The following is a 13,490-nucleotide window of genomic DNA, read 5'->3' as shown; positions in this document are numbered from 1 at the left end:
AAATCAGCTGTGTTTCTATACACCAAAAATGAATAATCTGAAAAGAAAATTAGGAAAATGATCCCATTTACAATAGCATCAAAAATAATAAAATACTTAGGAATAAACTTAACAAAGGAGGCGAAAGACTTGTACACTGAAAACTACAAAATATTCCTGAAGGAAATTAAAGAAAACACAAATAAATGGAAAGATATGTCATATTCATGGTTTAGAAGACTTAATATGGTTAAAATATCCATACTATACAAAGTGATCTATAGACTCAATGCAATCCCTATCAAAATCCCAGTGGCATATTTTTGCAGAAATAGAAAACCATCCTAAAATTGATATGGAATCTCAAAGAATTCCAAAGAGCCAAATAATCATGAGAAAGAAAACACAAAGCTAGAGGCCTCATACTTCCTGATTTTCAAATATATTTCAAATACATTACAAAGCTACAATAACCAAAACAGTATGATACTGGCATAAAGACAGATATATGGGGCAGAATAGAGAGCCTAGAAGTAAATCCTCATGTGTAAGGCCAAATGGTCTTTGATAAGGGTGCCAAGACTACATAATGGGGAAAGGACACTCTCTTCAACAAATAGTGCTGGAAAAACTGGATATCCACATTCAAAAGAAAGAAGATGAACTTTTACCTTACACAATATACAAAAATTAACTCAAAGTGGATTAAAGACCTAAATGCTACACCTGAAACCACAAAACTCCTAGAAAAAAAAAATAGGGTAAATGCTTCATGACATTAGATTTAGAAATGATTCCTTGGATATTACACCAAAAGCACAGGCAACAAAAGCAAAAATAGACAAATGGGACTACATCAAACTGAAAAACCTCTATGCAGCAAAGGAAATAATCAACAGTTAAAGGCAACCTATGGAATAGGAGCATATATTTACAAATATATATCTGCTAGAGAGATAATATCCACAATATATAAAGAACCTCTGGAACCCAACAACAAAAATAACCCAATTAAAAAATGGACAAAGGACTTGAGTAGACATTTCTCCAAAGAAGATCTACAAATGACCTACAAAGATATGAAAAGACATTCAACATCACTAATCATCAGGTAAATATAAATCAAAACCACAATGAGTTATCACCTTATATCCATTATGATGGCCATTATAAAATAATAATAATAACAATAACAAGCAGTGTTGGCAAGGATGTGGAGAAATTGGGACCCATGTCTGTTATTTTGCACTGTTGGTGAGAATGTAAAATGGTGCAGCCCTACGGAAAACAGCACAGTAGTTCCTTAAAAAAAATTGCAAATAGACTTACCAAAGGAAATCCTATTATATACTACAATATGGATACACCTTGAGGACATTATGCTACATGAAATAAACCAGTTTCAAAAAGACAAAGACTGCATGATTCCACTTATAAGAGATAATTAAAGTAGCCAAACTCTTAGAATGGAAGTTGCCGGAGGCTGGGGGCAGCCAAGAAAGGTGAGCTGTCGTTCAATGAGTATAGAGTTTCGGTTTCACAAGATGAAAAAGTTCTAGAGATCTTTTGCGTAACTGTGTGGTTACAGTTAATACTATCGTACTGCATACCTTAAAATAATTAAGAGGATAAATTTTATGTTATCTGCTTTTTTACCACAATAAAAATCAATAAATATATGGTCCTTATTCATCTTCCTACCTTCCACGGGCATCCTCTTCATAATAAAGAAAGAGCTATCTTAGCCACTGGCTTTGCCAATAAGGCTTGTTTTTAACGAGGAGAAGGGAGATGAGAAAGAAACAATGACAAATAAATACACACAAGAGTTGCCTGTGTTACTCTCTGTCTCCTTTCCCAGCTAACCAAATCTGCAGGCTGCAAATGGGACCCAACAGGGTCAGACAATGAGATAAAGGGATTTTTCCCGTTCACTATTTCTAGCTCCTTATAGTCTTGATTACTAGAACTATACCTAGGTAAACAATAAAAAATAATGATTTATTGAATAATTATGTGCCAGCCACTATGCTGAGCCATTTATACATATAATTGCATTTAATATTCAAAGGTTTTTAGAGATAGGTTAAGTTACTAGCCAAAAGTCACACAGTAATAAATGGCAGAGCAAGGATTTGCACCCAGGCCTGCCTGATTCCTAGGCTGGTGCTTTTAACCACAGGGGAGAGAACTCTTTGTTGCCACAATATGGCTACTACGTGGCTAGATCATCCTGCTTGCTGGATATGGGGAGAATTCAAGAGGCAGAGCACAAATGTAGTCCTTCCTTACCTGCCTATTGCATTTCCTGGTACCCCCACTGCAAATAAGAACTACTATTATCACTACTACTTACTAGTGCTACCACTAGTTACTGAGCATTAGGTTTTATTAGATACTGTGCTAGGCTTCTGTAAGAATTATCGTCCCATTTTATAGGTGAGGAAAGTTAAAATTCAGAGAAGCTGATCATTTGCCTCAGGTCACATTAGCTTATAAGGTGAAGACAAAGTTAGAGCCCAACACTGTCTGACTCAATGCAAAATACGTTATTAAAGATTTGGATGTTAGAATTAAGAACACATTAATTAAATTGACATATGACACTAACTTGTGCGTGGCCCCTAACTCATTCAAAGTGAGAAAAAAAAAAAGTGGATAATGTTCAGTAGAAATGAGACAAGACACTATGATATGACCTGGCAAAAGTGAGTGGATCAGTGCCAAGTTCAAGAGTGTTTGGTCTCAGGGCAACTGGGGAGGTGCCTTACGTAAGCCAATGTTCAATCCAAATGAAAATGAAAATGAAAATAGGCAGGAACATCCAGAGGGGTGTCTCCTTTTGCTCCAAGAAGCTCTTCTAGGCAACATAGGCATAGTTGCTAAAAGTGCCAAACATACATTAAAAAATCTATAAATATTAGATATGATTATTTTCTACGTCAAAATAGTAAGTTAAACCAAATGATTCATCTGTAATTAAATAAATGAAATGGGGAAACTGCCAACTATCCACATCCTGTTAGGTGATATAAACAAAGAATAGCATGTTAAGATGTTGAAGATTTTTCTTATTCAGTTTGATGCTCATGGGGACATAAGTGGGGTTATGCTCTCTTTCAAGAAATCCACAGATGTGCTTTGTAGAAGGTGATGTATCTACAAAGAGTTTTTTCTTTTTTAATTGAAGAATAATTTCACAACAGTTTCCAGTCTAGGAAAATCTCATATACCTAACCTGTAACAACCTTATTTCCCCTATATTTCCCACCTCCCCCTAAAGGATACAGGTACTATTGGTAGGACTCAAACAGGCTCTTGTCTTCCCAGTTCCATACTGTTTTCATAATGTTCCAATCCTAGAATGATCTTTCCCTCGCTCTATTTGTTGAATGTATTAATATAACTCTTAAATATCCCTCTTCTATAACTCCTTTTCAAATATACTCAAGAAAATATAAGCAGCTCAGGGCTTCCATTTTTTAATTATTGTGGAATATTCATATAAGAAGTTCATAAAATATTTATGTATTCACTCTTCCAAATATTCATTCTTCCAAATAATTCTAGAGCAAACACTCCTATAACTACCACCCAGAATAAAAAATAACCTATTAGAACCATCCCAAAAGACCCATGTGCCCTTCCTTTGTTACAACCCTCTCTCTTACCAACAGAAGAAACCACCAGCCCTACTGAGTATTATAATCATTTTCTTCTTTTATTTTATAATTTTACCCTAATGACATATCCTTAAGTAGTATGGTGTAGTTTTATAACATTACATAAATAGAATCATACCACATGTATTATTTCACATTTTGCTTCTTTTACTCTGTATCAGACGTGTGAGATTTAGCCATGATGTTGGGTACAGCTGTGATTCATTTACCTCAATTGCTCTATACTGTTCCATTCTGTGAATGTACTTCAATTTATTTATCTACATTGGAATATAGATAAGACTTTTGGGTCAATTTCAGTTTGGAGCTATTTTGCCATGTCAACTGTTGCCCAAGACCTGGAAAAATAACGCATGTTTTCTGTAAGATTTTTACCCTCTGTGTGGTATTCACAGGGGATATATGTATGTATGTGTATATATAAACATATATATCCTGCCTATGAATTTCAAACTTATCCTCTATATATGTCAAACTTAATATATAAAGTCAAACTACTTTTCCAAATTGGGCCAATTTCACTCTCACAGGCAGTAGGGTTCCTCTTAATCTATGTTCTCACAAACACTTGGTATTAATTTGTACAAATATTTCAGCCAATCAGTGGAATATACCATGGCAACTGTAATGGTTTTAATTTGTATTCCTCTGCTTCCTAATGAGGTTGACATCTTTTCATATGTTTATTGGCCATTTAGATATCCCCTTCCAGAAGGGCCTTTTAAAGCCTTTATACTAACCCATTTTACTAGAGAGTTGTCAACTTTATTCTTATTAATTTATACAAGAATATTCATTTCTTTATAAATTATGAACACTTTATATAGATATAGAGATACTCTATTTTGTATATTCTGGATATATATTTCTTTTCTTAATCTTTTCTTCTCTTAAAAAGATTTATTTAGGGCGCCTGGGTGGCTCAGTTGGTTAAGCGACTGCCTTCGGCTCAGGTCATGATCCTGCAGTCCTGGGATCAAGTCCCACATCGGGCTCCCTGCTCGGCAGGGAGTCTGCTTCTCCCTCTGACCCTCCCCCCTCTCATGTGCTCTCTCTCATTCTTTCTCTCTCAAATAAATAAATAAAATCTTAAAAAAATAAAATAAAAGATTTATTTATTTATTTACTGAGAGAGCGAGCACCCGAGTGGGAGGGGCAGAGGGAGAGGGAGAGAGAATCTCAAGCAGACTTCGCGCTAAGCACAGAGCCTGACGAGAGGCTCGGTCCCAGGACCCTGAGATCAGGACCTGAGCCGAAACCAAGAGCTGGATGCTTAACTGACTGCACCACCAGGCACCCCTGGATATGTATTTCTTTAAAAAATCTAAATCAGTAAGGCATGTGATGTGATGAACACTGGGTGTTAATACACAACTGATGCATCACTGAACACCACACCTGAAACTCATGGTGTACTATATGTTGGCTAATTGAATTTAAATTTTTTTTTAAAAGTCTAAATCAGTGCTGTACAGTATGGTAGCCAGTAGGCACATGTGGCTATTGAGCACTTGAAATACAGCTAATGAGGTAAAGAATTGCTTGGTAAATTTAATTTAATCTAACCTAATTTAATTTAATTTAAGTAGCCACATGTGGCTACTGGCTACCATGTTGAACAGCATAATCAATCCTGAATATGATCTTTTGTCAGCTATATATCTTATAAATGTATCTACCCACTCTCTTTTTGTTATCTTTATGATATAACGATATAAAAAGTGCAAATGTAATGTAGTTAAACATATCAAACTTGCTTTTTATTATTAGAAATATTTGGCTTTATATAAAAAAAATTTTTCCTACTCCAAGTTCAGGAGATATTCTTCTAGCTGCTATAAGGTCTATAGTTTTACCTCTCACATTTACATCTCAAATCCACATAGAATTGGTTTTTGTATGTGCTAAAAAGTGAGGAACCTTTTACATTTTTTTTATACAGATGCCCAGTATGCCCAGCATTAATAATTAAAAAGTCTATCTTCTCTCCACCAATCTGCCATGCTGAGTTTTGGTACTGAGAATATGTAAGCCTCATTTTAAAAACCTTAACAAAACACCAAACCAAAACAAACAAACAAACAAAACTAGGGACTGTCATCTCTTTTTATATTCTCTGGAAGAGTTTATGTAAGAGTAAAAGTTTTCTTCCTTTAATGGTTGACAAACTTGCCAATGAAGTTCTCTGAGCCTGGCATTTTCCTTTTAGGAAGATTTCTTTTACTACCAAGTAAATGTATTAAAGATTATCGTAATTCTTAAGATTGTCTACTCACTTGTGAATCAGTACTGGTGAGTTCTATTTTCTAATAATTTTTCTATTCAACTACATTTTCAAAACCATCAGCATACAGTTTTTATAATAATTTATCTTTTTATTTTATGTAGCCTTTCTAATGTTACCCTCTTTTTCATTCCATAGAGTGATTACATGTGCCTTTTATCATTCTTTCATGACCAGTCTTGCAGGACATTTTAAGCATGTAAGATTTTTTTTTCCAAAAAGACTTCAGATTTTGTGAATATGTTTATTATCAATTTCTTTCATTTATACTGTTATCTTGAGTCCTTCCTTCTGTCCACAGTCTTCTAGGTTATCTTATTTCCCTTTACCTAACTTCATGAGACAAATGTCTATTAATTTTCAGCCTTTTGAAAAATATAAGCTCTAAAGACCATAAATTTTTCTCTAAAGACTGTTTTATCCACTTCCTACATATACTAATTTGTTATTGTTCAAATCAAAAGTTTCTGAACTTCTATGATGATTTCTCCTTTAACACATAAGTTATTTTTCCCAAATATATCAGATTTTCTGGTTATCCTTTTGCTACTTACTTCTAGCTTAATATTTACACAGCGATCAGAAAGAATAAGGTCTTCTGACTTCGATTTCACTCCTTTGAAATTCAATGAGATGTGATTTAAGTTCTAGTAAATGATCAATTTCTTAAATGTTTCATATATGCTTAAAAAACGGTTTGTATTCTGCACCCTTTTACTGCACATATCTGTTATGTCAAGTTTGTTGATCATATTGGTCAAATCTTGTATATCTATATTGGTAATTGTTGGCTTGTTTTATCTGTGACTGAGGGAAGTATTTTTTTAAGTCTCCTATCATAATTATGAATTTTTTTATTTTTCCTTCAGCAACTTAATTGTTAATTATATCATATATTTTGAGGTCATGTTACTAGGTTCATATAATCTAAAAATTTTAGATCTTCCTAGTACACTGAAGTTTTTATCACTGAAGTGACTCGTCTATTAATATCTTATATTAATACAGCCAAATCAGCATTCTTTTCGTTAATATTGCATGGCATATATTTTTCCAATCTTTTATATTTAGTTTTCCAGTGTCCTTATGTTTTAGATATGTTGCTTGTAACATATCATTAACAGCATATCATTAGATTTTTTAAAATCCAATCTGAGAATTATTTATTTAAATAGGGCATTTTTAGTTTCTGTAATTAACGGGCTTAAATTGGTTATCTTGTGTTTTCTATTTGCACTGCCTGTCATGTGTTTTTTTTTTTTTTTTCATTCTCTCTTTCTTTTCCTTCTTTTGGATGACTGAATATTTTTCTCACTTCTATTTCCCACCTACTAATTGTAAGTTATACTCAGTTGCTACTGTTTTAATGTTTATAGTTGAAACTAAAACATGTCTTTTTAATTTACCAAACTTTAACGTTAAAATTTGTACCCTTTTCTCAGAAAATAGAAGAAATGTCTTAAGACCGTTTAGTCCCATTAACCTCCACACCTAATTTTTGTAATGTACTTTTCCCATTTTTAATTTTATCGGTATTATTCATTTTTTATTTTTGTTATAAGTGGTTAATACTCATTTAGATTCAATATTTGTTCATCGTGCATCTCAGACCTTTCATCTTAAGCTCGTGTTCCTTCTGCTAAAATACAACCTTCAGAATGTCCTTGAAGTGTTGAGTCTAAAATTCAAGCTTTTATTTTCCTTAATTTTTGAACTTTTACCTCATTCTTTTTTTTCTTTTACCTCATTCTTAAAGGGTATTTTTACTGATATGAAATTCTAAAGTACTAGTTATTTTCTTTCAGCACATAAAGTTTCTACTATCTTCTGGATTCTGCAGTTGCTCTTGAGAAGTCAGGAGTTAGCCTGCTGATCATTTCTTTATACTAATCTGTCATTTTTATGACTTCTTTTAAAAATATTCTTATGTAGTTGATTTTTTGCTGTAGTATTATGATATAATTTTAAGGCAGAAATCATCTGGAAATCTGAAGTAAAAATACATTTATTTGTGTTTCTTAGTATTCATTATAACTCTTGAATCTGGACACTTGATCTTTTCTTCTTCTAAATCTAATTTATAATGTACATAAATATAAATATAGATAAATATAGCTACTTTAAGGTCATGTTTTCAGGTATATTCAAATTTTAAAAACTGTTACATAACTCTGATAAAATAAAAATTTTACCCTTATGATATGATCATGGGATCTATGTGTATGATCTATGATCAATGGCATTATCTCTTCAAATATATTGCTTCTACCTATTTTCTCTCACTACTCCTAGAACTCTGATCATATGCAGAGAAGGTCTTTACCTTCTCACTTCTCACTCTACTCTCCATGTATTTTAACCTCTTTTCTACATTTTCTTTTTTCAAAGAGGACACGCTGGGGAGGGTCTCTCCCTGGCTGCCTTCTGGATAATTCTTCTGATTTATCTTCTATTCCACTAATTCTCTCTTCAGTTGTATATAAATCTGCTGCTAAATCAATCATATGGTTCTTACCTCCAGTTATTTTATTTTTTGCTCCTAGAAGTTCTAGTTGGTGCTTCCCCCCCCAAGTAAAAATGGTCTCTACTTTTAAAAAGTGAGTGGTTGAGCTCACAAGTCAATCACACAAGTGCTTTTCTGCAAGATAAACATGTTACTTCAGACAGCTTTATGCATACAACCCACTTCATCACAGAAAATAGTTTAAAAGCACACATATTCAGGGGTAGAGAGCTAACATCAGTAACATTTTAATACTTCATCAAGGAAACTGAGTATGACTACAATATTTTTTTATCGTGAGTACACAGTGGTGACTAATATAAAACTACTGGTACAGCTGGTACCACTGTCTTGATTCATACTGAGGCGACAGCACTTTATCCACCACTGCTTTTGCACCCTCGGTGCAAATACCAACACGGTGAAAAAGGCAAAGAGTATCTTTGTATTATTATGACAGTCTCCCAAACCCACAAGAGAGTCTCAGGGGAACCCCAGAAGATTGAAGACTACACTTTGAAAACCGCTGCCCTAAGGCAATGCTTCAATTTTTAAAAAAATATACACTGATACATAACATCTATGTATTTATTTGCATACACACATAAACTGTGAGTCAGTCTGTACTGAAAGCCCAGATCTACCATTTGCTAGCTGTGTGACCTTCAGTGAATTACTGAAGCTCTGTGAGCCTCTGTTTCCTCAACTATCAAATAAGAGTAACAGGGTGCCTGGGTGGCTCAATCAATTGAGCATCCAACTGTTGGTTTCGGCTCAGGTCATGATCTCAGGGTCATGCGATCGAGCCCCACATGGGACTCCTCTCTCAGCAGGGAGTCTGCTTGAGATTCCCTCTCTCCCTCTCCCTGTGCCCCTCCCCCCACTCACCCACATGCAGGCACATTCTCTCTCTCGAGTAAAAAAATACATAAATCTTTTTAAATATTTTAAAAAGAAAATAAAACAAGAATAATAATAGTGCTTGTTTCACAGACATTAGAAGATTTATGTAGTGCATTTAGCACAAAGCCTTACAAATACTAATAGCTCAATAAAAACTGTTAACGTGAACAGTTACTTTTTAAGTTTTTTAAACTAATTAAACTATGAAGGTACGTTTTCAGAATGAAATGTTACAACAGCTTCTCAACAATTTTCTAAATTAAGAACCAAGAATACTTGGCCCAGTTTAGAATCTTAAGTAGCTTGCCACTGTGCAATTTTCATTACCGATTAGACTTTCATTCATGTATTGATAGCACAGTTTTCGATACTGTACCTATTTCATGTAAGCATACTGCCTGATTTGTGAACAGGTTAGGCAGTTAGTTCCTGGTTGGCATTGCCTAATGTCACTTAGGCTTTCTGAACCAATTATATTGGATGACTACCCATGATAGCCCAGAAATTGCACATACTGATAAATAATATCCAATGCATCCCTGAGATGACTATGTACTTTCAGAAACACAGGTCTAGACAAAGTGTGAACAATAACAGAACTATCGAAAGATCTAGTTTCAGGGGGAAAATTTACTGGTGAGGCAGCCCCTGGATCTGATGTTGGGTTCACTAGGCTGACTTGCGGGCTGGGATGCAGCAGTAATACCTGAGTGCACCATTCTCTAGTCCCCTCAAATATGAGCTGAGGTCTACCCTGTTCAAAATATTTGCAGTTGCTGGTTTTGAACCTGACATCTCTCCAACAAAGATCAGCTCGTGGTCATCCTCACCCTCATCCTCAACCTCTTAGTTTCTTCTGCTATGGTTCCAGCTCTTCTTCACATTCCATACACAGTTCTGCCATTTTTGAATAATTTTTTGGCTGGAAAGGGTTGTGGCCCATCAATTTGCAGATCTGGGTTTCTGCAAACTGTCACCTAAGTACGTGCGACTCCAGGCAAGGCATTAAGTTATACCTGTTTTCCTTCCTTTTCTCCCCTTAATCTGTCTTGTATTGGTTTAATTTGCAGGTACTAAGAACTGAACCTGGAGCAGAACTGATCCCTGAGGAGGAGAAGAAGGTGGAGGAGGAGAAAGACGTGCAGGAAAACCCGCTGAAAATCGGGCGTGCCTGCCTGGGGGTGCCCACCTGCTCCCCTCCAGCCCCAGGCAGTATCCCCTAAATCTCTGGTTGGGTTTTTTTTTTTTTTACCAGATCTTCTAGAATACAGCCTATACTTTTCTAGTTCCCAGAGATATTTTTAAGCTTGCCTTTTATTTCTTTAAGTACCATAAAGATAGTTATCTGTAATATATGTCTGATGATTCCAAAGTCTGGAGTGTATGCCGATCTGTCTCTGCACTCTGGTGTTTCTTCTGCTTCGTGTTGGTTTTGTTGTGTGCTAGTTATCTCTGAGGGTACTGCTCACTACCCTTGAAAATGGAAAGGGGAGGTAGGTCCCATAGTCTTCATCATAGATGAAGGTGTCTTCCTCCAAAGAAGTTTGCATTTGCTTCTGCCGGGTTCCTAAGACTACCAGGAACCCAGAACCACCTCAAACTAAATTCCCTGCTAGAGGGTTCTGGACCATCCATTTATGCAAATACAGGTTGTAAGTACTCTGATGGTCTGAGCCTGCTGTCCTTAACAACTTCTCAGAGACAGGTTTTCTTTCACTTCCCCACCTCCAGCCCCCTTCTGCTCAGTCTTGAGGAGACCGCTCTCTCTGTGCACTTGCTTGGGGATGTGATGCGGGCATTTGTAGCTCAGAGATCCCAGCACAATATGGGAGGGTTTCTCTAGGCTCCCCATTTGGACCACATTCCAAGTTTTGTTTTCTGCCCTTTCCTCCCAGGCCATCAAAACTGCTTCTCAGTTTTGAGGATCAGCAAATTGCAGGGGATAAACAGAGCTCCCAGTGCTTTTCCCAGCCTTGGACTTCAGCCTCCCAATTCTTTATTCTCTTTTAGCAATTCAATGCTTTTAAGACATCCTTTTTATCCAGTATTTTAATTTGTTTTTAGCCAGAGGGTCAGACTAATTAGCCGGATTGCCATATTCCTGGAGAAGAAATGGCATTTATCTGTCCTTTAAACATTCCAGCTTGTGCCTGGCCTCCTAACTACAAACAACTCCACAGGCACTCCAGGCCTTACCTCCTGTCCTTCAGTATCGAAATTTAAAGTCCAAGCCCACTGAAGGGCAAAGCTTTACCACCTTTCCATCTACTCCCACTTCTTTATTATACAGCTTTGCTACAGTCAATCAATTTCAAGAACAACATTTTGAGTTTCAGGAGCAACAAGTTGTGGAGAGAGACAATCACCCATTTGGTGATATAGAGATGAGTGGTCATATTCTAGAAAATGTGCAGTCTTTTCGCATGGTCTGTTGTAGGTGGTGTATGTGTGCTTGTGACTGTGTGTGTGAGTGTGCACGTGCCTACACGCGCACAAGAGGAGGAAATGGGTGTATTCAGGATTTATTCTAGTAGAAGCAATTCCAGTTTTGCTGTCTATAAGGGCTTTATGACTTGTGTGAATAGGCATGATGACAATGACTTCCTTGTCTGGAAAATCACAATAAACTGTTCTAAAAATGTCATCGTCACAATGTGTATACAACCCAAAAGCCAGTCCCATGGTGAATAGGATTAATTTATATCATAATAATTTGTAATTTTAAATAATTCACATCTTCTATGTATAATTTAGACACTATGTGCATGACTCTTACTGAGAATAATGTTTGCAATAGATCTATCTTTGTGAAGATACAGCATACCCTGTTTCTTGGCCATTCGTTATCTATGCATATTGCTTAATATCTTTAGTTCAGAGGCTTCATTTGTAAATCAAAGGACATGGACGTGAAGTTGTGTAAGACTCCTTCCAGCCTCACATTTCTTCCAAAGGTTTATTTGTAATACGGAAAGCCATTTAGAAATAAGCTTTTTGCCTTAACTAGTTACATGCAACCATACGAAAGAATCTCACAGATAAGAAAGGAAGCAAAAGCCACCAGACACAAGAGTACATACATACTGCTGGATTGCCTTTATATGAAGTTCAAGAACAAGCAAAACTTACCTAAGGCTGACAGAAGTCTGAGTAGACTTGGAAAGGGCATGAGGGAACTCTCTGGCTTGTTGGAAATGGTTTATACCTTTATCTGGAGGGTGGCTGCCCAGATGTATACATATGTAAAAATTCACCCAACTGTGAACTTGATATGGTTCACTTTATTGTGTGTACGTTACGCCTCGATTTTTTTAAAGTGCATAAACAAGAACTCAAGAAATATTTAAAAATGATCCTTTATCATCTCATTATCTCCATGTTTCTTAAAATTCAGGATAAAGTAATTCACCTTTTAAAAAAAAGTAAATGGCAGGGGCGCGTGGGTGGCTCAGTAGGTTAAGGGTCTGCCTTTGGCTCAGGTCATGATCCCAGGGTCCTCGGATCAAGCCCCACATCAGGCTCCCTGCTCAGCGGAGAGCCTGCTTCTCCCTCTCCCTCTGCCTGCCACTCGGCCTACCTGTGCTCTCTCTCTCTCTACCTCTCTGTCAAATAAATAAGTAAAATCTTAAAAAAAAAAAAAAAAAGTAAATGGCATTTTACTTATTACTGCCCATGAATGCCTTACTTGGAAATGCATACAGTATATTTTAAAATCTTTTTTTTGTTGTTATTTTATATTCTATTTAACGTTAGGAGTCATAATTCTTCTACTTCAGAGTAAAAATAAACAGAAAAAAATGAACGAGGTTGTCTCTTCATTAGGCATAATCTTAAAACTTCACTTCTTTATTTAAAAAAAAATCTTAATTCAACTTTCCCCAAGTCAAAATGGCATCCTCATCCATTCTACCCATTCTCCAGTTCTTTAGAATTCATAACACTGTATACTTTACTTTTCCTAAACCTCACAGCAATATCTATGCCATTTAAATTACTCTGGAAGGCATGCAGTTCTCTATCAATTTCCCTCAGCCAAGGAAAACAAAAGAAAACCACACATAAATATGCCAAAGAATTCCAAATTTGAAAAAAAAGAAAGTTATGATGTTCAGTGGTCATAGGAAACGCTGGAAACTGT

At 35.8% G+C, this 13,490-nt stretch overlaps 1 protein-coding gene and 1 pseudogene across 1 annotated transcript in view; both read right to left on the bottom strand.

Moving 5' to 3' along the window:
• Positions 1-13,490, bottom strand: part of GRIN2B (glutamate ionotropic receptor NMDA type subunit 2B) — a 405,281-nt gene that overhangs the window by 313,483 nt on the left and 78,308 nt on the right. The gene's annotated exons all lie outside the window — the stretch shown is intronic.
• On the bottom strand, positions 8,775-10,341 carry LOC118025426 (annotated as a pseudogene).

Source organism: Mirounga leonina, unplaced genomic scaffold (genome assembly GCF_011800145.1).
Source record: "Mirounga leonina isolate KUSES-001 unplaced genomic scaffold, KU_Mleo_1.0 Mir_201, whole genome shotgun sequence".
Classification (NCBI taxonomy): Eukaryota; Metazoa; Chordata; class Mammalia; order Carnivora; family Phocidae; genus Mirounga; species Mirounga leonina.
This window is presented reverse-complemented; position numbering and strand designations above follow the sequence as displayed.